The 27,910-nt window shown below is 43.2% G+C and overlaps 1 long non-coding RNA gene across 1 annotated transcript; it reads right to left on the bottom strand.

Moving 5' to 3' along the window:
* Positions 1 to 1,396: 1,396 nt before the first annotated feature.
* Positions 1,397 to 2,937, bottom strand: LOC124705683. Its single transcript, XR_007004135.1, has 3 exons — positions 2,884 to 2,937; positions 2,367 to 2,428; positions 1,397 to 1,558 (listed from the first exon to the last, which is right to left on the bottom strand). It is a non-coding gene; the product is annotated as an uncharacterized LOC124705683 (long non-coding RNA).
* Positions 2,938 to 27,910: the final 24,973 nt, after the last annotated feature.

Genomic DNA, 27,910 nt, shown 5'->3' with positions numbered 1-27,910 from the left:
TCATGTAATCCTGGAAAAAAGAAGTCCAAAGAGGGGCGGAAAAACATAGGCATGGTTTTCATGCGATGGATGTCAATCTTCTTCTATTCCTTAGCCTTTTTAGAGCGCATGTAGATTGATCGTCTGCTGATTGTGGCAGATTAGATTCAAGCGAATAGGAGAAATAAAAAAAATCCATTCACTTCACACCAACACCGCGTGACCAGGCCGCAAAATCCATGCATCAGTACTCCACGTAGCAAGAAGCTCTCGACTGTGTTAGCTGATCGATGGACGCGATCGAGTTAAAACGAGCTAATCACTTCCTCCGCGCGCGAACAAACTTTTTTTTTGTTTCGGTACGGTAAGCGAGCTAATTAATCACTTGCTCCGAACGAGAAATTGTTTTTCCAAGCATAAGTAATAAAGTGCAAAGAGGAAGAAAAGAAAAGGATGTAAATTAAAACGTCAAGCATTTGGACTCTCCAGTCTCAACCGGAATGTACGAGCTCTGGTTTGGAGCAACACCCGGACGTGAATGCGACAGTGATGCAGCGAGAAATTGTTTTTCTATGGTACTGTAGGAAGCTTTGCACGTGCGGGAGTCCAAGCAGAAGCAATAAATTTCAAAGAGGCGGAAGAGTAAGCCTGTTCATGGTTTGGTGTCAAACCACTTAAACCACAAGCCCAACCCGCACCGAACCAGATATACGGTTTTGTACTGGGTTCAACACTTCAACTGGTTTCGGGATTGAAACCGTGAGCACAAAATTGTTAGCTGGTTTAAGACCAGCTAAACCTGATGAAACGATTGGATCGGCAGACTGCCGCGAAGGTTCACGGCCGTGACGGGTGCAATTCAGGCGCTGCGCATGACCGCCGCCTCCCGTCCAATTCAGGCCGCCGGCCGTCCACCACCGCCCCGGCCGTCCACCTGTTCTCTCCCAGCCGCCGCCGCCACCGTCCCGGTTCCAAAACCGTATACACCGGCAAACCAGCCCGCACCAACCCGCTTTATGACCTCCTAACTAAACATTGTAAATCAAACCAATCCAATTAAATCGGGCACTGACGGGCTGGTTTCAGGAACCTATCTAAACCATTCTAAACCGGGAATGCCCAGGTTTAGGGAAGAGAAAGGATGTGAATTAAAACTGGGCGTGCGACAAAGCCACCAAGCATTGCACTTTCCACCGGATGGTACGAGTTGCATATGCTCATATCGTTTCCGTCGATGGGACAAAAAGTCCTTCAAAAAGATTAAAATAGTATACCAACTTTCGCCATGACCCTTTCTATATTTCGGGACAATTTGAAAACAGCAGTATGAGTATAAGGATTGAAATACACACAGAACTAGTACTTACCAATCAAAACAGATCTAACACTAGAGATCACAGCAGATCAACAGTCCAGATTACAAGTCCAAATTAACAGTCCTAGATGCAGTTAGTTGGCATGCAGTACAATACAACCCCAGCATTCAATTTTCGGTTTCAGGAACTAGTACGACTTGTTCTTCTTCCAAACCTTGGGTCGTGCATCAGGCAACTCACTCGTACGCTCCCAGGCTTCCAAACTTGCAGGAACCAAATGTTAGTAGAGGAAAGGAAATGTACTAGCCATTGCAAATTACAAGTACATCCAAAACAAGAAACGTGAGTAGACATTAAAATAGCTCCGACTATAACCACCAAGACAAATATAAAGCTCACACATTCAAACATATAATTCTCCAGTAATGTTCTGTTTGAAAATACAAAGGGATGTGCATATCAGAAATGTATCTCAAACTGTTGACAATGCAGTGCAGCTCCAGAATATTCATTAGAGCTTCAGACGATAATTCTAATAAAATTTCTATGCATTGCAGGCTAGCTTACTAATCATGTAAAGAAGAACGCAAAAATAGGGGGAGCAAACATCAAAGATCCACATAAACACCCAATCATAAAGCCTACCATATTGTAAAAAAAGAACATCTATATAGTTAATCCCAGGTGTAACCGTTCATAGTGGGTATTTGGGCCCCATACCAAATAGCAGGATTAACTACCGGACAAAATTAGCAGGATTAACAATTCAGTGACCGGTGGCTTAAATTATGAGCTGAATCATGTCTATGGCAAAGCCAAATTAGCCATAAGAAGAAACCTGCCATGCATCAGGTACTGAGACATCAGTACCAGGTTTCAGAAGATAATAACTACAAAGGGCACCCAACAGCCAGCACTTCATTTTAATGAGTTCTTACATTCTCTCAAAAACCAGTCCCAGATCTTGGGCTCAAAAGCCACGGTATCACATTGCACGCACAGGAGAGGGGAGGAGGGAAGAAGCAGAAGCTCAACACAGGAGAGGAGAGGAGGGAAGACACAGAAGCTCACCTAAAACATGCAGAGGAAGAGAAGGCCACCGCTGCCACTAGCGAAGATTCATCCCAGACTGTCTGCAAAACCCATCAGAAAGTAAAGAAAGATTAAAAATAGCCAATGAATCGGTAAACCAAACAAAGCAATACCAAGCATCCATGCATGCATATATTGAGTCTATATGGTAAACCAAACAGAGCAATGAAAGATAAAAAAATCATGTCACAGCCCCACATAAATGGAAGTCATTTCACAGTGCTTGCATTTCAAAGACATTTTAGTGCTGTGAAAATGCCACTGCCTGAACTCTAGTATTTTCAAATGAAAGATTTTCCCAAGGGAAAATTGAAACAAGTAAAGCTCCAGCGAGAATTATGCAGACTCAGCACTAAACATTTCGAATTTGTGGTCAATGCAAAAGCATTTTGTACTTATGCACCACCGGAGTGGTTCAATTTAATTATACAACAATTCCAACACATTCTGCAGCCCGTTCATGACAACAGACACAAGGTGGTGACAAAAGTGCTACCTTCCTTCCTTGAAGACGAGGCCAGTCAGCGAGCAAGTTTTGCAGTGCCCACCAACTCCGAGAAGCTTTTGATAATCTGTAGCACAATATAGATGATCATATATTACGAATACAACTTTAGATCAAATACATATGCTCAAGCATGTTTTCATTTTTTTTTGCAAATAATTCATGTCACAGCCCCTCAAGTTTCTTCCATGATACATTTAATTAGTGTCTCGCATGCAAAAGCAACTCATATCTATTCACTGTCAACTCAAAGCTGATTATTCCCTTTGATGGTGGCAGACATAGACTACAATGGCAGGGTAGCACTCCTCATCCTTGACCATTCTGCTGTAGTTCACGTCCTGGATCGAGTCCTACATGTACGTTTACACAACAATAAATAAATATGACAGCGTGTTCTACACAACCTGTTGTGACGTAGAATGCAAAAGCAACTTGTATCTATAGACCAAAAGAAAGGAATAGCAGTAAAGAAAAATTAAAACACTACATGCTTTAGCCCTAGCATCTCTGCTGCAAGAAAAATGGAAGTCGTTTCACAGGGGTTGCATTTCAAAGACATTTTAGTTCTTAGAAAATACCGCTACTTGAACTTTAGTATTTTCAACAGAAAAAATTGCCAAAGGGCATGCTGAAACAAGCAAAGCTCCAGCAAAAATTATGCAGACTCGGCACTAAACAGTTTGAATATGTGGTCACAACAAAGCTTTTAGTTCTTATGCACCACCAGAGTGGTTTGATTTAACTAAACAACAATCCCAACGAATTCTTCAGCACATTCATGACAACACACAGTGTGGTGACAGAAGTGATACCTTCCTTGAAGACGAGGCCAGTCAGCGTGCATGCCCACCAACTTCTCGCAGGTCTCCAAGGCCGCGTGACCGGTGGCATACAGCTACGCCTCTGAAGAATTCACCAACTCTAATATTAGTAAATAATTAATACCACGCCTTGCAAGCAGTTTATTTCTTAACTGAAAAAAATAGAGCTGAAGGATTGTGCAGCAATACATCATCATTTTATTTACCTAGTTAGCATGTTATATATTTTGGTCTTGATAATCTGTAGCACAATATAGATGATTATATATTTCGAATACATTGTGAGATCAAAGCTTTTCATACATATGCACAAACAGGTTTTAGATTGTTTTTGCACATAATTCATGTCACAGCCCCGAAATTTTATTACCTGGAACATATAATTAGTGTCTCACATGCAAAATCAACTCATATCTATTCACTGTCAAGTCAAAGCTGACTATTCTGACATGTAAATGCAGAGGTTTGCTGCTATGTAAGATATTTTATGATGGCACCAGAAACAGAGCAAGCATACTGGTTATCAAGGTCTCAGGGATCATAGAGAAGACATACTGTGCAAGAAGCGATGCTGGGCCTTCCTTCCAAGAGAAGCAGTATCCCTTAATTTGACGCTGGCAGATATACACTGCAATGGCAGGGTAGCACTCCTCATCCGTAACCCACATGCTGTAGTTGACATCCTCGATCCAGTGCTACATTTATTTTTGCACATCAATCAATGAGATAATTCAGTTGAGAAGAAACCTGTGTGTAAAAAATCTCCACATGATAGCTATGTACAGATCTAAATAAAGCGAGCGGCAAGCAAAATGTAAAGCTATTTGCACAGCAGAAAAAGCATCATTTTTTTATTTTTATTTTTTTGCTTTGGCGCAGGTACAATGCAGTAAGCATTGCAGTGAATACTAGTACCTGGATTGTAGATCCACGGGCACAGGGGAGGAGGCGGGCAGTTGTGGATGATGATGTTAGCTGCTGTGGCTGCTCCTCCCTCCGAGGCTGTTAAGTATTCTTTCAGTTACTCTTATTCCCTTGCATCTGAATGAAGGCGTACACGCTGCTGCTGCATAGAAATAGAAAGGGAAACAACCCAGTTAAGACACATGGGAGCAGAAGCAGTAAGACGTTTTAGAGTTTATTATATAAATAAAAATCCGCTCCAAGAATGTTGATAACAGTTTGATGATGAATAGAAATCCTCAAGTTAAGAATTCAAGCATGGGGGATGTGGTCGTCAGGTTACAGAGAGATTCTAGCATGATAAAATCCGAAAGGGCCCCAATTAATTGTTGTAGCGGTGGGTGCAGTAAATGGATTGTGCTGCATCAAGATTCAAGAAAGGGTGTATGCAGGACATTTGAAAAACGAACCAGTTTTAGTGATGTTTGAACACAGTCGGTTCAGCAAAGAGATTGATTGGATTCGATTAGATTCGAATCGAATCGAATCGTTCTAGGAGTGGGGGTTGCGTGAGAGTGGAGAGTTTTTCTCACCGGCGGTGCGGGGTGTCGCGGGTCGTGGAGGATGGATGAGCTTGGCCGGCATGTCGTCGTGGATTTGCAGGTGGTGTTGCGGAGATCCTCCCCTTGTACGAGATCTGGCGGGGGGAATGAGAGGACAAGGAAAGGGCGTGAGCAATGGAAGGAAGAGGCCTACTTTTTGGGAGGAGGAGGAGGGAGGAGGGAGGAGGAGAGGTAGTGACCGGAGGTCAGGCAGGTGGATCTTGTGGCGGTAGAAGTGAATCCCTCTTGGAGGCGTGCGGGAACCTCTTGGAGGCGGGCGGCCGGCCAGGAGAAGCCTTGGCCGGTGCATCGTCCGGCGAGGCCCCGGCGGATCCCTTGGCGGAAGGCGAGCAGTGGAGGCGGCGTGGAGGTGAGGTTGAGTGGGGAGTGGCGGCGCGTTGGATCTGGGGGGAGTCGTGTTTTGTCGATATCGGTGAGCTGGCGATACCGGCATCGAAAGGAAACCATCGATCCGTTTGCCCACCTGGGTCCGGATTTGAAGAATTTGAAACCGACCTGGGTCCGGATATCATGTCCACATAAGCCCGGCCCAGCCTGGCCTTTTTAGACCGGCTCGTCTCCTCCACAGCGAAGGGCCAGCCACACGATCCGTTTCCCCACACGAAACTATCGAATCGCCGCCAGTTCAAAAAAAAAAAAAAAACTATCGAATCGCCAGCCGCCGGCCTGGTTGATCGCCATGGCCGAGTACGATTATCCCTCTCCCTCTCCCTCCCCACCGCCGGCCGACATACACGCCAACCACCTGCAGCGGGCTAGCCTCTCCGATCTCCTCCTTCACCTACGCCGCAGGGCCAACTCCGGACCGGCCGACGGCCACTCCCGCCACCGCCAGCAGCAGGTTCGCATCTCCCGTCCCTTCCTTGATCCACTCTAAATTTCGGAATATGCTTCGGATCATCAAGTTTCTTTTAACGAATTCCGATCTGCAAGTTGAACTGATGAACAAACCCGCTAAACAATCTCGAAAAAGACAAATGAAGAAAAGCGGCTAAGAGCATGTCAGGTCCCTTACTTTTCTTCCCCGTATTTCGCCGTTTTTTTGCCCCGTATAAAAAAAATGCTCGTAGATACACCGCTTCGTCTAGCAGATCCCGTATTTGACCCCGTATATTTGTAAATTTAAAACCCCGGAAAACTTGTTCATTCACATAGTTTGTCGATCATACATAGGAATCGACGTACCTACATACAAAATGATCATGGATCGCGACTTCTAGTCGGAGAGGTCGATGATGTACCCGTCGGCCTTCGCCTCCGCCTCCTTCACGGTGGCGATGGCCACCGCCCTATTTTCCTCCTCCGCCCTCTTCCTCTCGTCGGCGTCCTTGAGGGACTCTTCAATCGCCTTCAAGAAGGCGGGGTCCTGGTCCTCGTCTTCCTCCTCCTCCTCGCTAGCGAGCGGAGCTCCGCCGTTGGTGCTCCCGATGGTCGCCCTCCATGCCTCGTTCACCCGGCGGCGGCGCTCCCACTCGGCGCGCCACGCCTCGAACTTGGGGCCGCTCATCGGTTTGAGCGGCGGGTCCTCGTGGTACCAGCGGCCGCCCCGCGTGAAGTCACGGAGCTTCGGCGGGACGAACGCGCCGCCGTCGTACTTGCAGGCCGCGCGGCGGCTCCCGGCGGCGGATCTTTTGCATTGAAGCCGCCAGGCATCCTCCACGTTGTCCGGCGAGCGAGATCGCTTCGATCCGCTTCGCCGGCGAGGCGGTACTGCAGCGGCGGGACTCCATGCCGGAGATGGGGTGGAATGCGGCGCGGGGGAGTGAGTAATTTCTCGCCGGAGCAGGATGGAGGAGGCGGCGGCGCACGGCGGAGCTAGGGTTGCGAGTGAGGGGTTAACCCCTCACTCGCACCTGCGCCCAGTATAAGTAGGGGGCGGCGGGGCCGATTTCCTGGGCCCCGTATTCCGCCAAAACGGGGCGGCCCGAATACGGGGCCTGCTAGACGGCCCAAACCGCCGGAATTTTACGGGGTGGGCGGATTATAAGGAGCCTGTTAGACATGCTCTAAACTGGGAAATTCTTAATTTTGTTTTTATACAATGTTGTTTCACCACTAGCCATAAGCTGGGGAATTCTTAGTTTTGTTCTAACTCTAATTTCTTATGGTTGGCAGCAACAGGTGCTACATGCGATTAACATGGATCATCGGATACCACCGGTGAGGATGCCAGATGGTACTACTCGCAGGTGTGAAATCATGTGCATAGGGCCGCATTGTCCAGAGGCGCCTGCAGTGGTTTACCCCCGCCACCGCTACCGTGCAAATACCGCGGCTACACCTTATGACCGCCCTGAGCACCATGTTTGTTGGAGCAGTCGGCCTCGTCGACAATCTCCGGCGCCGCACAACAAAGATAACCAAGGGGTTACGAATGTTGTATGTGTGGCCAAGATGATCTCGCCAGTCGATCCTCTCGAGGATGATGAGTTCTACCGCGACTTTTTGGAGAATGTCACCGAAGATGCAAGCAAGTTCGGTGACCTGGTGAAGGTGGTGATCCCACGGCCCTGCCCTAGCAGGGCTGCTCCGGTGGTTGTCGGAGTTGGGAAGGTGTTTCTGGAGTACGCGCACGCTGACGATGCTGCCTGGTGCAGGAGGAGGATGGATGGGTTGCGGTATGGTGGGAAAGAGATTCATGCTGAGTTCTTCCCTCAGTCCAAGTTTGCTGCTGGAAACTACGAGTAGGACACTTGGACGGATGAAATTGTTGTTAGATACTACATGGTCAGAACTCCATATTTTTGCTACTTCCTCTGTTTTCATTTTATAAAACCTTTTGCAAGCTAAATTGGCTCGCCAAGAAGTCTTATAAAATGGAACATACGGAGTAGTTACTAGTTAATCTCTTATCAGTATTGCCATAATGCTGCATCTACCCTAATGTGGAAGCACACTATTTGTAAGAAAAAAATGATGTTGCAAGTTCAATATGTCAATTATATAATCGGTTGGAAGTTTGGCATATAACAAGAAATTCATCTTGGTGCTGCCTTTTTGCTAGTCATTGCATTGCTGATAAATTTGTCAGGAAGCAGCATATATGTATGGCCTATGATAATTTGTGTTCGCACTCAAAGTGCTTTGGTTAAATCTGAAAAACATGTGAAAACAAGTTAACATACACATCATGCTCGTGTTTTTTCTGAAGTTTGTTTGTACATTAAGAAATATAACACCCTGAATGCCTTTGTTGAGAAAAATTCAACCCAGTAGTAAGAAATATGAATGATATTCTAAGAGTCAGTTGAGAGTTGAGACCATGAATGATGCATTATCGTCGGGGGTGAAAGATGATGTATACCATTCCTGATTATACAAATTTTCCGTCGCCTCCATAACAGCGCACAGACCAAAAGTTACTACAGAATACGCACGGATACAAAAGAAAGTAAAGCACAGTTAGGCCAACCGAAGGAGCCGCAAATGGCTATTGCAGCTTTCGAAAGAGCCAACCGTGAGAAAGTACACACACAATACGACCGATTAGCTAAGCCTAATGGCCATATCCGTGCCCCGTAAAGCACAGACAAATTAACTAAAGTGTGTTCCTCTCTTGATCGAGCATGGTGACGGCTTCCGTCAGCCATGACCGATGTAACCTAAATTATTGTCTTAACTAGATTTAGATGTGCGCCTTGGCGCACGATCCCGTGAAATCTGCCTCAATTTACATTTGTGTAACAACAATAAAAATCAGTTCAGAAAATGTAAATTCGAATTACCCAGTGCAAAGTCATCAGCTCGTTAAGTTGAGCACGGACCTAACCATTCTGTGGTACAATGGAACCATATGCATCATGTGTAGGTTTGCATAACAGAAGTCACAATCTGTTTCTCATGAGTACAAAATGTAATACTTTCATATTGAGGAAGTAATATGTAATAACTTAGAAATGTAAGAAACTAATCTTAATTTTCTTATTTTCTGTAGCAAATCTTTATATTCAGTTCTTTCCCTAATTGCATTTACATCCATTTGTATTGGCAAATCATTATTTTTAGGATAATATTCATTTTTAATATAGATGAACCATAATTTTAAGGTAAATGCGCTATAATAAGCCAACATTATGAAGTTTGAGTTTGATCAAACCTAATATGCATCCTAAATTAGGAAAGAGAGAAAGTATTTGCAATAGAAATAAAAAGGGAAAATTTGAGACATGACACCCTTATTTTTTGGTGTTTGCTGAAACACACCGCCTAATTGTGTTTTTGTCGGGTACCATTACAATTATATGGCACATTTGTCAGAACACACCACCTGGCTAAAAACAGAAAGTTTTGCACTTTTGGCAACCTAGCAAAGACATAATCGGGAGATGTGTTTTGGCGAACGCCCGAAAATAACGGTGTCGCGTAGCTAATTTTCCCCCCAAAAAAGTGGAATAGTCCACATCACTATTGATTGAAGGTGCGGTCTAACCCAACACCTGTTATACCCGTGACACAAGATACAATGGATACATCGAGTGTGTGCCCCTACGGCGATGCATCATTGTCCATCTCCTTCCGTGAATCTAACTGTGTTTTTTTCTTTCTTGCGAATGCTCTAGTATTGTTTCATACTTATCCCCTTTCTCCTATCTCTAAGCTCCGACCCAGAGAGGCATGGCTGTCAAAACATGTTGTCCCACTGAAAGTATGGTGGTGTTGGAGAGGAGGGGTGAGTAGACGGGACTCGCGTCGCCTGCTCAGAGGATGCGTTCTGTGCTCCTCTGTGTCTGTGATGGGGATCACTTTATCGGGCTCATGGCGCCGGCGCCAACGTCCATGGCGAGCATGCTTCATGGCTGAAGGCCTGCACACACGTGCAGGCGAGGCTCCCTATGCCAAAGGTCCGTCGCCCGTCGCTGATGCGTAGAGCCCAAGGGTGGGCTGTGGAGGTAGCTGTCGACGATGCCAAAGAGAGTGTGCCGTGCCGGCGTAATCATCGGTGGATGCGACAGCCGTCGCATGCCCCGCTGGTGGGGAGACGTGCTGCAGCGTTGTTTGGAAGTTCACCAAGCGGCGTTGGATCGAGCTTGGGAACAAGGAGCTGGGCGGCATGCCCAAGTCGCCCAAGCGAAGTCCAGTCTGACAGGCGATTGCAGGGATGCGTGGATAACCAATACATGCCGCAGCAAAAATTATTTCAGAAGGTGCGCCCTCTGTTTATGCTCCGTTTCTCTAACTTAGCTGTGTTGTTGTTCTTTGATTTTCATGGATATGACAACGGCGATCAGTCTTTGCCAGTAGTTATTTTTGAGAAAATGGGCCCCTGGTTACATTGAGATGCAGGCAAAATTGGCCTGGTACATCATTCAATTACAATTTCTAAGGTCAACCATCGAGAACAAGCTGACATGGCAGAGCGGCTTAGAAAATATAGAGGAGGGAGCGCCCCAGCATATTCATGAAGCTTGCATAGTTTGCCACCACTTTGTTCCAGATTATATCAGTGATGTTCTAGCTTCTTCTCTGAAAGCAGAATCCAGCTTCTTCTCTGAACACAGAATTCATTTCTCAACGATCAAATAGACCAAAGGTGCAAGGCACAGTAAAACTGAGTGTTGACCTAAATCTGAAAGTGTTAAGTCTAACATTTTTATCATAATAAACTTGATAGCTCTGTGATTATACTATATCCGAGATGTGTCTAAGGTAAAAGCGTAAAATAATCTGCGGTGTGTGTATTCTCTTGTCCAATAGTTATATTGTTCCTTGATTTCTTTTTAAGGCCATCTAAGGGAAAGTAGCAAGAAATAATTATAACTTCTAGATTTCATTGGTTCAGAATTCTTAAACAAAATTTATGCTAATTAAAACTTTTCTAAGCATAGCTTTTTTATAGCAAGAAAAAAGGGAACTTGTTGTATTTGTTCAACACCTTAGTATAAAAATCTGTAGCATTGTATTTTATAACACAATATTTATTTCCTTAGCTCTTCTTGTGGAGAGTATTTTTAACCAAGGACTAAATCTAACAAATACCGATCATTGCTCTGGCGATGCCATGGTAAAAATAGAATTCAGGAATTGTCCACATGATCTATGCAACTTGAAAAGTATAACTAACCTCAAAGTTCCTCTTTGATGTCATTAGAGAGCTGGAACCTCTTGCATGTGAAGGCGTACTTATAACCCACATATTTATTGCATCTTGATTTTTCACTTCTGATGATCTTGAATCCAATAGGGTAATCATGTCTTTGTACATCATGTTTTGTGCACTAATCAAAACCTGATGTCACCAAAAAGAAGGATTAGCATGTAGACGAACCATTGCACTGTTGAAAAAAAATTCTATGATCAGTATGTATGGCAGCTCACAGTACAGAAAACAGCTTACTCTGTGTGTAAATCATCTGAAAATAAAGGAAAATGCACCTACAAGTATGAAAATAAAGGAAAATGCACCTGCAAGTATGATTCATGTTAAACATGAGGTTCTCTGTGTGTAAATCAGGTAAATTATAGTAGTATATAAGAATAACGAAAATAGAAAATAATACATGTCTAGACTGGTCATTCGAATAATGCCTACTGGAAACATAGGAAATCACATCAAGTAAAACATCGGTGTATATTGTCTTTAGCTTAAATCTTGTGGGTTCTCTCTTATTGCGGGTTATCGATAGATCATCTGTATGTAATTCAAAGACGGCTGGATTTAAGGAAATAAGACCAATTAAGCAAAGAAAAAAGTGCACTATACCGTCGCCCTCCGAGGAATCGCTGTCTTAAGAACAAGCAAGCCCATCCATATAAAAAGATGAATCAGAACCTGCACCACAAATGAAAACAAAATTAAGTTTTCGCTGACAATAATCTCATAAGGAACAAGACTACTATTTTGGAGGCTATGTAACTGAATTTTATCATACTTAGATGGAAAGGAAATCAGATTTCCCTACCTACTCCCGCCTCTCTAGGCGTACTTATCCATGAGCATTGCTTCCAAACAGTGCCCACTCACTACAACTGAATTTATCATACCTAGATAAAAAGAATCAGATTTCCTTAAGCATTGCCACTTCTTTTGGCCTCTATTAATCAAAACAAGGGAAGCTATGTAACTGAATTTTATCATACTTAGATGAAAAGGAAATCGGATTTCCCTACCTACTTCCAGCTCTTTAGGCGTACTTATCCATGAGCATTGCTTCCAAACAGTACCCACTCCCTATAACTGAATTTATCATACCTAGATGAAAAAGAATCATATTTCCTTACTCATTGCCACTTCTTTTAGCCCCTATTAGTTTCTTAGTTACTTATATAGGCTCATTCCTTCGATTCAGATCACGTCCAACTTTTTCAGGTGACACAGGTTTGGGCGATTTTATCAAGTCATCTTCGGCCACGCTAGTTTGGTCTCGCTTACTACTCTACTTCTGAGTGCTCTTCTTCTATGACTACTTCAGGTAACCTTGTTTTGATTTTCATGTGGTTCATTTTCGGGCTAATTACATATGAAATTTTAAAAAGCCCAAACACTGAAATGCAAACATAGCAAACATCACCAAAAGGTAACATGGTAGTTATAACCAAAGGAGGGTAACATAAGACAATGACAAAGAGATGAAAGGCTAAGCCAATGATAAAGAGATGAAAGGTGACAAAAAGAAGGGAACATAACAGGATAACCGCGTGCTACCAAAGCAAAGGGAAGCACGCGATTGTAGAAAGAGATAACTGAAAACAAAACCTTAAGATGCATATGTGTACTCCCCCTCATGCTCCCATATAATCTGGTTTGTGTTCATGGGAAGGATCCAACACCAACCAAGTACAATATAGTTTATTTTTTGGGGGTTGTGGGAGGAAGGTTTGTGAAACGATCATTTTACATGAAAATTTCACATTGAAAGACAATGTTTCAATTTCTATATTAACTTTGTGTTTATAAACAAAATCGTTCAGCTAACATTGTTTTCAGATACCCTACTCATGTAAGCAATCTTGGAAAGCATCATACCCTGCATTATAGCATGTACTCCCTCCGTTCGGATTAAATGGACGCGGATGAGCATCGTTTTAGGCTACCATCCTTCACAAATTTGGTACGGATCGCGTCGATTAAAACGGTCCAGAGGTAGTAAATCAGAACTTCCTCCTTTCTGGTAGTCTGAATCCCTTACCTGCAAGCAAAGCAATAAACTGGCCAAGTTTAAAAGGTGATAAAAAATATCTATTTGTGGTGGTTACATTCAAAAAATGAATATAGCTACCGTTTGCAACATGAGCCCAACACTCTAGTGCCCCAAACTGTAAAAGGTTCAAACATAATGTTTGTGTAACAACATTGTAAATAATTAAGGAGCGCTGGGAGAAGAGGAGTGAAAGAACTCTAAAATTCGAGGAGAAGAAAGGAAAGCAACCAAGATCTGCATAGAACAAAACCATGATCAATTATTTTTTGCAAGCTACGGTATTCTTTCCCATATTGTAAATAAAACACAGAACAGAAGCCTTCGGTGAAAGGGAAAATTTCAATGGGAAATATTCCAACCTAAGGACCAAAATAAAATTCACAATGGACATACCACTGGACTTAACTGAATATTTGTGCATGTCCAAGATGCAATCTAATAGTTGGAACCACAGAGAACATATTGGCCCAAACAAAGAGTAACCGAGAACCAAGCTAAAAAGGACAAATTTATTCATTTCTCCTATTTCTTAGGCAAAAGACATATATGAAAATGGAACAACCAACCGGTACCGGAGCTTGCGGCATCTAAGCAATCTAGTGATGGTGTCCCCACAGAGGTGAGACAATCCTGATAAACCAAACAATGCACTAAAGGATCTAATAGATCCATACATGTAGCTACACTGGAGCAAGCACATTGGTTTAAAATTTCAGACCGTACACTATAGTTTCGAGAGAACAGTATTCAAGGAAATTAGCTAAATTAGCGTGTAATATAATCTCATATTGTGCACCACTATCATAGCTAGAAACTGAAGCTACAGCTTCCAGCTCGCTGGTCTCAAGATAGTATGGTCTACTACATTTCTAACCAAATTTAATCAACAGTAGGATGGATGTATTCATTATTAAGATTGCGATGGAAAATAAGAAAAATAGTGCCATACCTCATCCATTGGAACGGTCTAGCGGATCTGAGCCTGGCTACAAAATCTATCATGTACAAAACAAACAGAGGGGAATTATTGGGACCAGATGCAGTTTGAACAAAATACAGAGAGAAAATAAATGATACGAGAAAAAGAAAACATTGCAGCGGAAGCTCATCTCTTGTACACCTCCCTTGTTTTCCCTGGTTGTTCGGGGAGGCAGTAGCTGCGATGCAACGCATCGCCGGAGGTCACCTCTTCTTCTTCCCACACCCTCTCTTCTAAGAACCTTATATGAGTCCACTATATAACTGAAAAACTGAAACGTCAATATATGGTATACCAAGAAACATTGGATAAATTTTCTTATCTCAACATGGATTATTAACTGGACACCTAAAATTGTATTCAAGTAAATCATCTGTGAATATAAAGGAAAAGAGATCAGCTCACACGGTCTGAAAGAAGTGAAAACAACATGAACCAACGATTCTAAATAAAAGAACGTAAATATTTCTCCAACAGCAAGGGAAATGCAGGCTAACACATATTAAGAGGAAAAAATTTCACATATATGCAACACCAACAATAAATACCCTCCAAGTTAATCACCGTAATAGAATACATGATACCATATTTAGATAAATAGCCCAGGCATAGGAGGATCAATTGACTGGAATGTAAGGCCATGTCTAGGCAACAATGTGCTAGTCGGACCTTAAAGAAAACTACTTTTTAACCAATCGGATGGCAAATTAGTTCTCCATCCCATCTCAGCTGACCAGATGTTATCATCATCTACATTGTATGAACAGAGCGCAAGCCAGGGCTAAGCGAAGAAGAAGGGAACACACAAATTGGCCAGAAAATAATTTTTTTTCTTTAGCATCCTCCCATTTACTTGACCAGTATCTTAGATGAGCTAATTAGCTGGTAAGACCTGGTGTGTTTTCTCATTGAACAGAATACAAAATTAAAAGTGAAGGTAAGAGAAATAGGAGAAAATACATGGCATTGCAGAAAAAAAGGTCCAAATGCTATCCTAAATTAGAATAAAGAGAAAGGGGTCATAAGAAATACAAAATAAATACAATAGCATTCTGCATGTTGGTAGTTCATACAAATTAAAACAGTTGCATTGCTTCAACTGAGGTAAAAATGAGATACCTTTCATAAAATGCATGTAGTTGCTAGGTAAAGTCTAGTCTCTGTTTTCTGCTCCACATCTCCATAGCAGCATATGCTTCTGCCACTTTCTTACATAGCAAGCACCTACTGGGAAGATATGAGGAACTATCATTTATATGCAATCTCTTAATTTTGTTAAAGAACGAAATAATAACAAAACATATGAGAGAACATGATTAACTACAGGTTGCAAGAGTTGGAAAAATCACTGCTCAAATAGAATATATGCCCCGTGACACTGAAAATTTCTTAAACAATCATAATATCCTAAACATCTACCAGCTGCATGGTAAATTTGCAATATATAAAAATAAGTGAAACATGTGTGGATATAGCTGCAGTGATTGTGTACATTTATCTTAGCTAGGAATTTCATCAAACACCTTGTATACCCATATAAAAATGGATCTGCACAAACAAAGATGACATTTTCTAGGGTTCCTCCACTTTTACCTCAACCTTGAGGAGGGAGATGAGACACACTAGCGCGTGGGGCGACCTGCTCTCCTCCCTGGAACGTTTCTTTGATAGAGAGATGTGGAGAGGGGGGGACGGGGAGAGAGAACCTGCAATTCTCCTTTGAAAAGGAGGTGAAGGGTGGAGGAGGGTAGGTTGTTGCGCTGCTGGCCAGCGTCCTTGATGAAGACGAAGAGGTGGAGCGAGGCCATGAAATCGCAGGTCGCGGTTGCTCGTCTTCATCTCCTTGGGCTAGTCACCGGGGGACCGTGCTTCGGCCAATACCAAGCATCCTCGCGCCACCGGGGGACCGTGCTTCGGCCAATACCAAGCATCCCTGCGCCGGTCGCCATCTTCCCGCGTGCTCCTTCATATCGTGCTCCACCTCCTCATCCATGGTGTCCTTCTGCCCTTTTCCTCTCCCAGCTTCAGCCATGGAGACAACCAGGAGGTGGGTGACGAGGAAAGGGGAAGAACACATGGAAGAGGGGATTGTCGTTTGGGGTTGGTGAGGGAGAAGAAGAGGCGAGATGGGTCGGGCAGGGAGGAGGAGAAGGGCGGGCGGCAGCCAGGGAGCCGGAACTGAGCCGCCTGAGGAGGGAATTGGGGAGCACAAGCACGGGAGGGATTGAGGCCTGGGGGCTAGGGTTTCCTTCGTGAGATTCTCATTTTAGGACGGGGGCTGAGGAGGAGAACTCGAGCTGAAGCGGAGGAGCGAGGCGGAGACGCCGCCGCCGCCTCTCGCGAGGAGAACGACGAAGAGGAGACGCGGAGGGGCGCGGGTCCAGTTTAGGGTTTTCACCGCGGGTTGTCAGTTTTATACTCGTGCGACGCGAGACTGGGCCGGGAGGGCTTTCACAGGACCCATGGATAAAAAGTGGGTCTGCGGGAGGGCCTCAGCGCCCTGGACGAACGGATGGCCGAGATCGCGCCACATCAGCTCGATCGGACGGCCCAAAATCCAAACGCCTGTGAGAGCCCCATGGGGGTGCAGCAATCATACCGTGAGATGTAAACACAAAACTTCTAGGGTGTATCGTGACATCGCAACTAATTAATGATGCTGGAGTTGGGTTAGTGGTTCGACGGAGAACGTCACAAAAAAATACAAAAGGGCGCCCGTAAGTGGTCACCATACATTAAGTTATGAACCGACCAAAGAAACAGCCAACAAGTGCTGGATCACATGGATGCTAGCTAATACCAATTCAGCAATTTTTTCCTTTCTCTCTCCATGAGGTAAGCTATACGGAGTATAATATATGCACTAGTGGCGAGGGTGTATCGATCAACATTCAACAATCCGTAGCTGAGTAACTTGGACATTAAGCAATGTGTGCCATCATGCTATTCTATACTCCTTTTTGTTCGGTCTGACCTAAACCCATAGTTGTATATGATACAAATGTACATGAATCTGATCGTGAAATTTTTTCACTTCTACTACAAAAAAAAATACTACTGTCTATCCCAAAACCGCGTGAAATTTTGTTAGTTCTATGTGATGCGCTCTACCCGATGGAATGAGGGGTGAGATGAGTTTAAAACAACATGTGTGCATCCACGACGACAAATGTTGTGGAGGCATCAACAAAGTGGTTAGGGTCGTGAGGCAGATTATTTTGGCAACTTGCAAACGATGATGACATCAGAGTCAAGGTAGAATACCTCGCCGGAAGTTATTGCAGTTGGGGCACATTTAATGTTGCATCAGAGACGAAACTCATGTGCTCCAAGCTTATTGAGATGGTGAATGCCGGACTATCACGGTTGACCATGGATGGAGCAGGGACATTGAGATGATAAGTGTCACAGTGGTAGCTTCGGGGGGTAGAAAGGTAGCCGAGATGGGCGAGATCTTAGGTCAGGTCGAGTGGCAGAGACGATGTTGCAATAGTAAGTTTGGTAACGCAACAGATAGTAACCTCAGATGGGAGGAGAGAGTGGTAATCTAGAAAAAATAGGAAAAATGATATGGCAAACAGGTCATCCTTAGACTGTGCATGTAATTATAAGGGAAACATTTGACAAAGAAACCAGATCAAATCATACGCTGCATGTCCTTTCGATTGATATATAGCAAACCTTTGTGAAAGGGAAAAAAACAACAACTTGGCAAAAATAAATTCCTTAATCTCATGTACTCTTGCACTCTCCTACGATTCATTGAAAAAACAGCTCCCAATGCATTTTCGTCAAAAAAAAAAAGAAGCAAAACCTTGTGAGCTGAATTACGACTATACTGCCCCTAGGATTTCGTACAATTTCTCTTGCGTACAAAAAAAAACTAGTCATACATTTCAAGCCCTCCTCTACTCATCGTAATGGAATTCTCTTGATCACATCAAGGATTCCACCCCTCTCTAGAATTTACATTCGATGGTTAAGATGGGGATAGCTCCAAGATTTGAAAGACTGAGTCACTGTATTCGTCTCTTATCTGTTTTTTTGTGCGTATCAGTGACCATGAACGAGACCTTGTGGCATTTGAAATGGCCAAAGTTCCAAATCTACCAAAGCCAGAAAGTAAAATATTGAAATGACAAGAGGTTAGAGGTAAGAGGGTAAAGGAAAGATATGATAAGATACGATAGTACAGGAGTACAACGGTCGCATGTGGGCTGTGACCTGTGAGCTGTTTCGGTGAGCAGCAGCCTGTCGCCCAACAATACATGCGGCCCAGTCACCCGACGGTGGACAACGTACCAACTTGTAGACGCCGTCATTGTCTCCTTTCCCTTGGGTCCCACTCTGTCCGAGATATTCTTTTCTTTGACGATAATTGTTCAATCCTACCCATGTGCGGAGATTCAGGAGAAAATATCAACCAAGGGGGGAGCAATATGGTGAATTCTCCGGAACAAAATATGCAAAATAGAAGCACAATTGATAAAATCACATTACAAGTAATTCCAAGTGGTCGACGATCTTCGCGAATATCAAATCGGTGATTTGAGAACATCTCCAGCCGCGTCCCCCAAAGCGTCCCCAAAACGCGCCGGATTGAGCGGTGATTTGACAAATATATAATGTGTGAGTGCCCATCTTGCGCGGCTGACCAAGAGGTGTAGTCGATGCGAGGTTTTGCATCTTGATGCTCGAGACGACTTTGTCGAGTCCCTTAACCTTGAATGTCATTTGTTGTTCAAAACTAGCAATAATCTCACTTAATATAGAAAAATTAAGAAAGTAATAGAAAACATGGCTTGAGGCAGTCCCAACCGAGGAGTTAAAATAGAACGGATTTTCATAACCCGATAAGCACTATTCTCAAAATCTCAGTCGTGAGCCATTTCATGATTTGGGTAGGAGGCTTGCAGAATACCCCAAACTTGTTCCAAATTGTCACCACAGGCCGTCCCAAAAATTACCTAAAAATTTAGAATTGAAAAACTTACCTTTTCATTTTATTTGAAAAAAACATAGCATATAACTCTAGGAAAGATTGCGACTACATAGTTGTGTGTTGGTGGTTGCCTCAGGGACCTAGCCCCCTCCCGTGGCGCTCCCCAGGGCGCCGCCTGGGGGCCGACCTCCCTCCTTCCGCCGCCCCTCCCTCCGTTTCTCTCCCTCCGCCGCTGCCGTCGGCACTGGCCACGGTGGCGGCAGGCCCCGGCACCAAAGTGCCCGGGGGGCTGTTGGAGGCGGCGACCGGCGGTGGCGGCTAGGGCGGCAACCTTCGGATTCGGCGTGCTCCACGTCTAGGGCGGCGTCCCTGGATGTGCGGCGGCGGCTCCTCCTCCACGGCCTCCGCGATGGATGGTGGTGGCGGCGGCTGTTGGATCTTAGGCCCGCCGAGATCCATCGCCGGCTTCTGCTAGCGGCGCGAGGAAGGGGCGGCGATGTGCGGGGCGAGGATGGTGTGGTTGCGGCTTCCGCCATCCACCGATTTCTCCTTCGTCATCGTTGGCCAGCGGATGGCGGCGTGGGGGCTTGTTCGTCTGCTTCGGGTTTGAAGGTGGTGTAGGATAACGTTGCATAGAAAACAAAAATTTTCCTACCGCGAACACGCAATCCAAGCCAAGATGCAATCTAGAAGACGGTAGCAACGAGGGGGTATCGAGTCTCACCCTTGAAGAGATTCCAAAGCCTACAAGATGAGGCTCTTGTTGCTGCGGTAGACGTTCACTTGCCGCTTGCAAAAGCGCGTAGAAGATCTTGATCACGATCGGTTCCGGCGCCACGAACGGGCAGCACCTCCGTACTCGGTCACACGTTCGGTTGTTGATGAAGACGACGTCCACCTCCCCGTTCCGGCGGGCAGCGGAAGTAGTAGCTCCTCTTGAATCCGACAGCACGACGGCGTGGTGTCGGTGGCGGTGGAGAATCCCGGCGGAGCTTCGCTAAGCGTGCGGGGAAGAAGGAGGAGTGGGGCGGCTAGGGTTTGGGGAGGGGGGTGGCCGGCCTCCAAGGGGTGCGGCCAAGGTGGTGGCTTTTGTGTGGCCGGCCCCCTCCCCTATGCCCCTCATTATATAGGTGGAACCCAAGTGTTGGTGTCCAAGTCTTCGAATAAGACCCGAAACCAAAACATTCCATAGGAGGGGGCAATCCTAGCCCAACTAGGACTCCCACCCAAAGGTGGGATTCCCACCTCCCATGTGGGGGTGGCCGGCCCCTATGGTGGAGTCCACTTGGGACTCCACCCCATCTAGGGCTGGCCGGCCATGGAGGTGGAGTCCCTTGTGGACTCCACCTTCCTTGGTGGTTTCTTCCGGACTTTTCTAGAACCTTCTAGAACCTTCCATAGAACCTTCCGCGACATTTTATTTCACATAAAATGACATCCTATATATGAATCTTATTCTCCGGACCATTCCGAACTCCTCGTGATGTCCGGGATCTCATCCGGGACTCCGAACAAATATTCGAACTCCATTCCATAATTCAAGTACTACCATTTCAACATCCAACTTTAAGTGTGTCACCCTACGGTTCGAGAACTATGCGGACATGGTTGAGTACTCACTCCGACCAATAACCAATAGCGGGATCCGGAGATCCATAATGGCTCCCACATATTCAACGATGACTTTAGTGATCGAATGAACCATTCACATACATTACCAATTCCCTTTGTCTCGCGATATTTTACTTGTCCGAGGTTTGATCTTCGGTATCACTCTATACCTTGTTCAACCTCGTCTCCGACAAGTACTCTTTACTCGTACTCGTGGTATGTGGTCTCTTATGAACTTATTCATATGCTTGCAAGACATTAGACGACATTCCACCGAGAGGGCCAGAGTATATCTATCCGTCATCGGGATGGACAAATCCCACTGTTGATCCATATGCCTCAACTCATACTTTCCGGATACTTAATCCCACCTTTATAGCCACCCATTTACGTAGTGGTGTTTGGTGTAATCAAAGTACCTTTCCGGTATAAGTGATTTATATGATCTCATGGTCATAAGGACTAGGTAATTATGTATCGAAAGCTTATAGCAAATAACTAAATGACGAGATCTTATGCTACGCTTAATTGGGTGTATCCATTACATCATTCATATAATGATATAACCTTGTTATTAATAACATCCAATGTTCATGATTATGAAACTAATCATCCATTAATCAACAAGCTAGTTTAAGAGGCATACTAGGGACTTCTTGTTTGTCTACATATCACACATGTACTAATGTTTCGGTTAATACAATTCTAGCATGATATATAAACATTTATCATAAACATAAAGATATAAATAATAACCACTTTTATTATTGCCTCTAGGGCATATCTCCTTCGATCTCCCACTTGCACTAGAGTCAATAATCTAGTTTACATTTGTAAAGATATAACACCTTGGCCTTCTGGTGTTTTATCATGTATTGCTCACAGGAGAGGTTTTTAGTCATCGGATCTGACACGCTCAGAAACGTATGTATTTTGTAATTCATTTGCGTCTCAACGCATCACTCATTTCCAAATGAGTTGGCATTTAAATATGTTTGATCTTCTGGTGGAACCTTAATTCCGCTCGTTCGAAATATGTCACTAATATTGTCACACACAATATAGCTTCAAAGTTCGACTCGTCGGAACTACACCAAGTTCTCAAAGAACCTCTTGACTTAACATCCTTTGTCATTGTCAAAATAATGACATACTCGCCTTCTTTTGTAGAATCCGTCATAATATTTAGAACTCTTCTAAATCTAGCATAGACAACTTCTAGCTCATTGTGCTACCTTTTAAACAACACTTAGTCTAATTTGAGATTGAAATTATATTTTATATGTGACAAAAACCAATATCGGTGTAACACCTTACAGCGATTTGTTTGTCATTTCTTCATACAAAAATATATATATATATATCCTTAGTTCTTCTAAAGTACTCAAGGATATTCTTACTGTCGTCCAATGATCATCATATGAATTATTCTGGTATATGCTCATAACACTTTATAGCACATGATATCTGATTGTGTACATATTATTCGTGATCTATAATCACTCATGTGTTTTTACTCATTGAGTGTCAGATACACTCAAGTCTTGTTAAACCTTCACATGACAAGAACATTTTCTTAATATTTCTATATTGAACTACTTCAATATCCATCATATGTACTTTGACTTTAAACTTATTTATGTGTTTCAATCTATCTTCATAGATCTTGACACTAAATTTGTTTCGATCCATATCCTTTCATTGAAGTTAATTCTCAATGAAACCTTTTAATCAAGTATATAATTACATCATTTATAACCAACTATATGTCACCTACATAAAGTATTATAAATGTGTCTTAGCGCTCCCACTTAATTTCTTGCAAATGCAAGCTTCTTCATCATCTCTGATGAAATCAAAAACTCTTTGACTATTTCATCTGGTGAAGATTCCAACTCCATGATACTTACTTTATCCAATTAAAGCTTGTATACCTATCTAGTATTCCACGGACCAGCAAAACTCTTGGTTGTATCTTGTATACATACTTCTGTTAAGTAGTGTATTTTGCCATCCTACTAACATATCTCATAAAAGAAATATGTAGTGATTACTAGAATAATCCACATAGACTATAAGCATTGCTACGGAAGATCTAATCTTATCGTATTCAACTCTTTGAACTTTGTCGTAAACAATTTTTCGATAAGTCAAGCTTTCTTCAAGGATATTTCATCCAAGTCTATCAATTTCATAGATCCATTTACTTTCATAAAGTATTCATCTATCTTGGATTTCATGGCGCATGGCCATTTTAATGGAGTCAAGGCCCATCATAACTTCTTTGTTTTGTAGTTGGTTTATCATTGTTCAAAATCAATCCTTTGTCCACAAATCATTTATTTGATCACAAAGTAAACCATACCTACAAGGTTCAATATGTACTTCGATCTCCATGGCTAAAACACTTTGTAGTCATGAGAGCCATGATCGTCGTGGCCGCTTCCGAAACCAATTCCGATGCTGCGCTACTCGATCATTATGCTCGAGTTCATAAACCTTATCAAATTATATTGTCCTCCCACTCAAAAACTTCACTCGAAACAATTTCTCGGAAATAAGAAACATTGACAAACACTTTTGTCTTTGTCTCGTGGGAAGAATTCCCTATAAAATCTCTGGGATAACCAACAAAGACATTCATCCGATTTTGGTTGACTATTAGGGTTTATACCCATGCCATAACTTGTATGGTGTCATTTCAACGGATCATGATGATGCTCTATTCAGTGTAAAAGCGGTAGTCACTAAAGCATAATCCACAAAAATATAATGGCATCAATATTTTATCTCATCATTGATCCAACAAAGTTTGGATATATCTCTTGGATACTTCATCATCACTATGATACTCCAAGAAACGTAAGTTGTAGAACAATTTCATAACTCTCTTAGATGTTCGCTAAAACTCGTAATTCAAATATTTCCACCATGATCCAATCATAGATATTTGATTTCTATTACGATGATTTCCACTTCATGCTGAAATTTATTTGAATCCTATTCAAATGTTTCAAACTTTTCCTTATTGAATATATCCACATATATACTCAATTCATTGTTTGAAAGTTTTCATGAAGTAGAAGAATCTTCCGCACACAACTATGCCCAGATGAACCACATATATCATTATGTATGTTTTCACTAAGTTAGTTGCCTGTTCAACTCTTCGGCCTAAGAACGGTATTTCAGTCATTACCTTTTAGAAAAGATTTTGCAAGTGCCAAACGATTCAACAAATCGAATGACTCCAAAATCCATTTGCATGGAGTTCCTTCATGCGATCCTTTCTAACATGACCTAAATTGCGGTTCCACAAATAAGTGGAATTCAAATCATTTGTCTTATGGCATTTTTAGCGTCGATGTTATGTATGTGTGTTTCACCATTAAGATTTATAATAACTTATCCATCATATATGGAGTAATGTCATAATTTGAACAACTCATTGTTTTCATTTGACGAGAGCAAAATAACAATTATTAAGTTCTTTATTATAAATTCTAAGGGCTAGATAGAATGCCAACGACGAACATAATAACACTTTATTTTGTTCCAGACGTGCATTCCTATCATATTCCTTGTCAGTCACTTAGGCCATTGTATTCTTGTATTGTGTTGTTTTGTATGACACTTCATACCAACCAATATGGTATTAATACCCAAGAATTTCATTGTGTGACTTAACTAGGAATACAACCATAACATGTATATCATTTATATATACCTGAGCTAGACTTTCTAGTCTTTTCTTTTCTTTTGCCAAAATATCTTTTGCAGTTTCTCTTTTAGCTTTCCTCATTATTCGAAAAACATTTCAACATCAATAACTTCTAGGTTTGTTGGTCAAATACCAATAACCTTGAGGTTCTTACTTTGAAGTTGATCATCATATGACAAGTGTTTCAGATTTCACTATTAGTAAATTTGTAATATGATGAACAATTTCACTCATAATTTTATCCATCAATTCATGATAACTTTCCGAGACCATGTCCGTACATGCTAGGCTCATAAAGTTTAAACCTTAGTATTCGCATATGCAAAGCTGGCTTGCACTCGTTGGAAGCACACGTAGAATCTATAACACCCGATCATCACGTGATGCTTCGAAACGACGAGTCTTAGCAACGGTGCATACTAAGGACAATCACTTCATGGATATGCGAATATTGTTAGTGCCCCAATAGTTGGAGGATTGGGACGCCTTGCGTCTTCAACCTTCGTACATTCCCATAAAACTTATGAGTTTATGTAGTCTCACCAAATTTATATTCTATCATCTTGCAACAAGGTCTTAGATATCACATATATCTCGTACCTTGATTATTTCTGAAAACTAAATTTTCAGCTCCTTACTTTTCAAACAGATTTGAACTTCAAGTTTCACGGAGACAAGATAACTTTAGGTACTAATTGAAACCATAGCTCTCTGAATCAACAAAGTGAGTTTCACTAAATGTTTGCAATAGGACTTAATCATTTCTTGATTCATTAACAATACGGTACCAATCCGTAAAGTTTCTAGTCAGATTTTAACAAGTATTTCTATCTCAATTATAAGACTAGCGCATAGTAGTAAACGGATGCCAATACTACAAAATTAATTCAAAATACTACTCGGACTATGTTTATGATAATTAGTTCATGTTTTAATCTAATTACTAATGAACTCCCACTTAATACAACATCCCTCATAGTTGTTAAGTGGTACACGATCCACATCCACTACACCAAAACCGATCATCACGTGAGATGATGTAGCTTCAATGGTGAACATCAACATGTTGATCATATCATCCATATGACTCGTGTTCAACCTTTCGGTTTCCGTTGTCCCGAGGCCATGTCCGTACATGCTAGGCTCGTCAAGCAAACCCAAGTATTCCGCGTGTGCAACATGGCTTACACTCGTTGTATGTCGAGTTTATCACACCCGATCATCACGAGATGCTTCAAAACGTCGAACAATGCAACGGTGCATACGAGGGAAGAACACTTTATTATCTTGATATTAATGTGAGGGATCATCTTATAATGCTACCGTCGCGATCTAAGCAAAATAAGATGCATAAAAGGATTAACATCACATGCAGTTCATATGTGATATGATATGGCCCTTTTGTCTTTGCGCCTTCGATCTTCATCTCCAAAGCACGGACATGATCTCCATCATCAACGGGCATGATCTCCATTATCGTTGGCGTAGCGTCAAGGTTCATGGCGCCGTCTTCATGGTTGTTCACCTCATGTAGCAACTATTACAACTACTTTGAAATACTACTTAACATGAAAATTAAAGACAACCATAAGGCTCCTGCCGGTTGCCACAATACAATAATGATCATCTCATACATATTCATCATCATATCATGGCCATATCACATCACCAAACCCCGCAAAAACAAGTTAGACGTCTCTAATTTGGTTTGCATATTTTACGTGGTTTAGGGTTTTCGAGTAAGATCTAATCTACCTACGAACATGAACCACAACGGTGATACTAGTGTTGTCAATAGAAGAGTAAATTGAATCTTCACTATAGTAGGAGAGACAGACACCCGCAAAGCCTCTTATGCAATACAAGTTGCATGTCGAACGAGGAGCAAGTCTCATGAACGCGGTCATGTAAAGTTAGCCCGAGCCGCTTCATCCCACTATGCCACAAAGATGCAAAGTACTCAAACTAAAGATAACAAGAGCATCAACGCCCACAAAACCATTGTGTTCTACTCGTGCAACCATCTATGCATAGACACGGCTACGATACCATTGTAGGATAACGTTGCATAGAAAACAAAAATTTTCCTACCGCGAACACGCAATCCAAGCCAAGATGCAATCTAGAAGACGGTAGCAACGAGGGGGTATCGAGTCTCACCCTTGAAGAGATTCCAAAGCCTACAAGATGAGGCTCTTGTTGCTGCGGTAGACGTTCACTTGCCGCTTGCAAAAGCGCGTAGAAGATCTTGATCACGATCGGTTCCGGCGCCACGAACGGGCAGCACCTCCGTACTCGGTCACACGTTCGGTTGTTGATGAAGACGACGTCCACCTCCCCGTTCCAGCGGGCAGCGGAAGTAGTAGCTCCTTCTTGAATCCGACAGCACGACGGCGTGGTGTCGGTGGCGGTGGAGAATCCCGGCGGAGCTTCGCTAAGCGTGCGGGGAAGAAGGAGGAGCGGGGCGGCTAGGGTTTGGGGAGGGGGTGGCCGGCCTCCAAGGGGTGCGGCCAAGGTGGTGGCTTTGGTGTGTCCGGCCCCCTCCCCTATGCCCCTCATTATATAGGTGGAACCCAAGTGTTGGTGTCCAAGTCTTCGAATAAGACCCGAAACCAAAACATTCCATAGGAGGGGCAATCCTAGCCCAACTAGGACTCCCACCCAAAGGTGGGATTCCCACCTCCCATGTGGGGGTGGCCGGCCCCTATGGTGGAGTCCACTTGGGACTCCACCCCATCTAGGGCTGGTCGGCCATGGAGGTGGAGTCCCTTGTGGACTCCACCTTCCTTGGTGGTTTCTTCCGGACTTTTCTAGAACCTTCTAGAACCTTCCATAGAACCTTCCGCGACATTTTATTTCACATAAAATGACATCCTATATATGAATCTTATTCTCCGGACCATTCCGGAACTCCTCGTGATGTCCGGGATCTCATCCGGGACTCCGAACAAATATTCGAACTCCATTCCATAATTCAAGTACTACCATTTCAACATCCAACTTTAAGTGTGTCACCCTACGGTTCGAGAACTATGCGGACATGGTTGAGTACTCACTCCGACCAATAACCAATAGCGGGATCCGGAGATCCATAATGGCTCCCACATATTCAACGATGACTTTAGTGATCGAATGAACCATTCACATACATTACCAATTCCCTTTGTCTCGCGATATTTTACTTGTCCGAGGTTTGATCTTCGGTATCACTCTATACCTTGTTCAACCTCGTCTCCGACAAGTACTCTTTACTCGTACCGTGGTATGTGGTCTCTTA

The sequence above is a fragment of the Lolium rigidum genome, chromosome 4 (assembly GCF_022539505.1).
Source record: "Lolium rigidum isolate FL_2022 chromosome 4, APGP_CSIRO_Lrig_0.1, whole genome shotgun sequence".
Taxonomy (NCBI): Eukaryota; Viridiplantae; Streptophyta; class Magnoliopsida; order Poales; family Poaceae; genus Lolium; species Lolium rigidum.
Note: the sequence above shows the minus strand (reverse complement) of the source record. Positions and strands in the feature narration are given on the sequence as shown.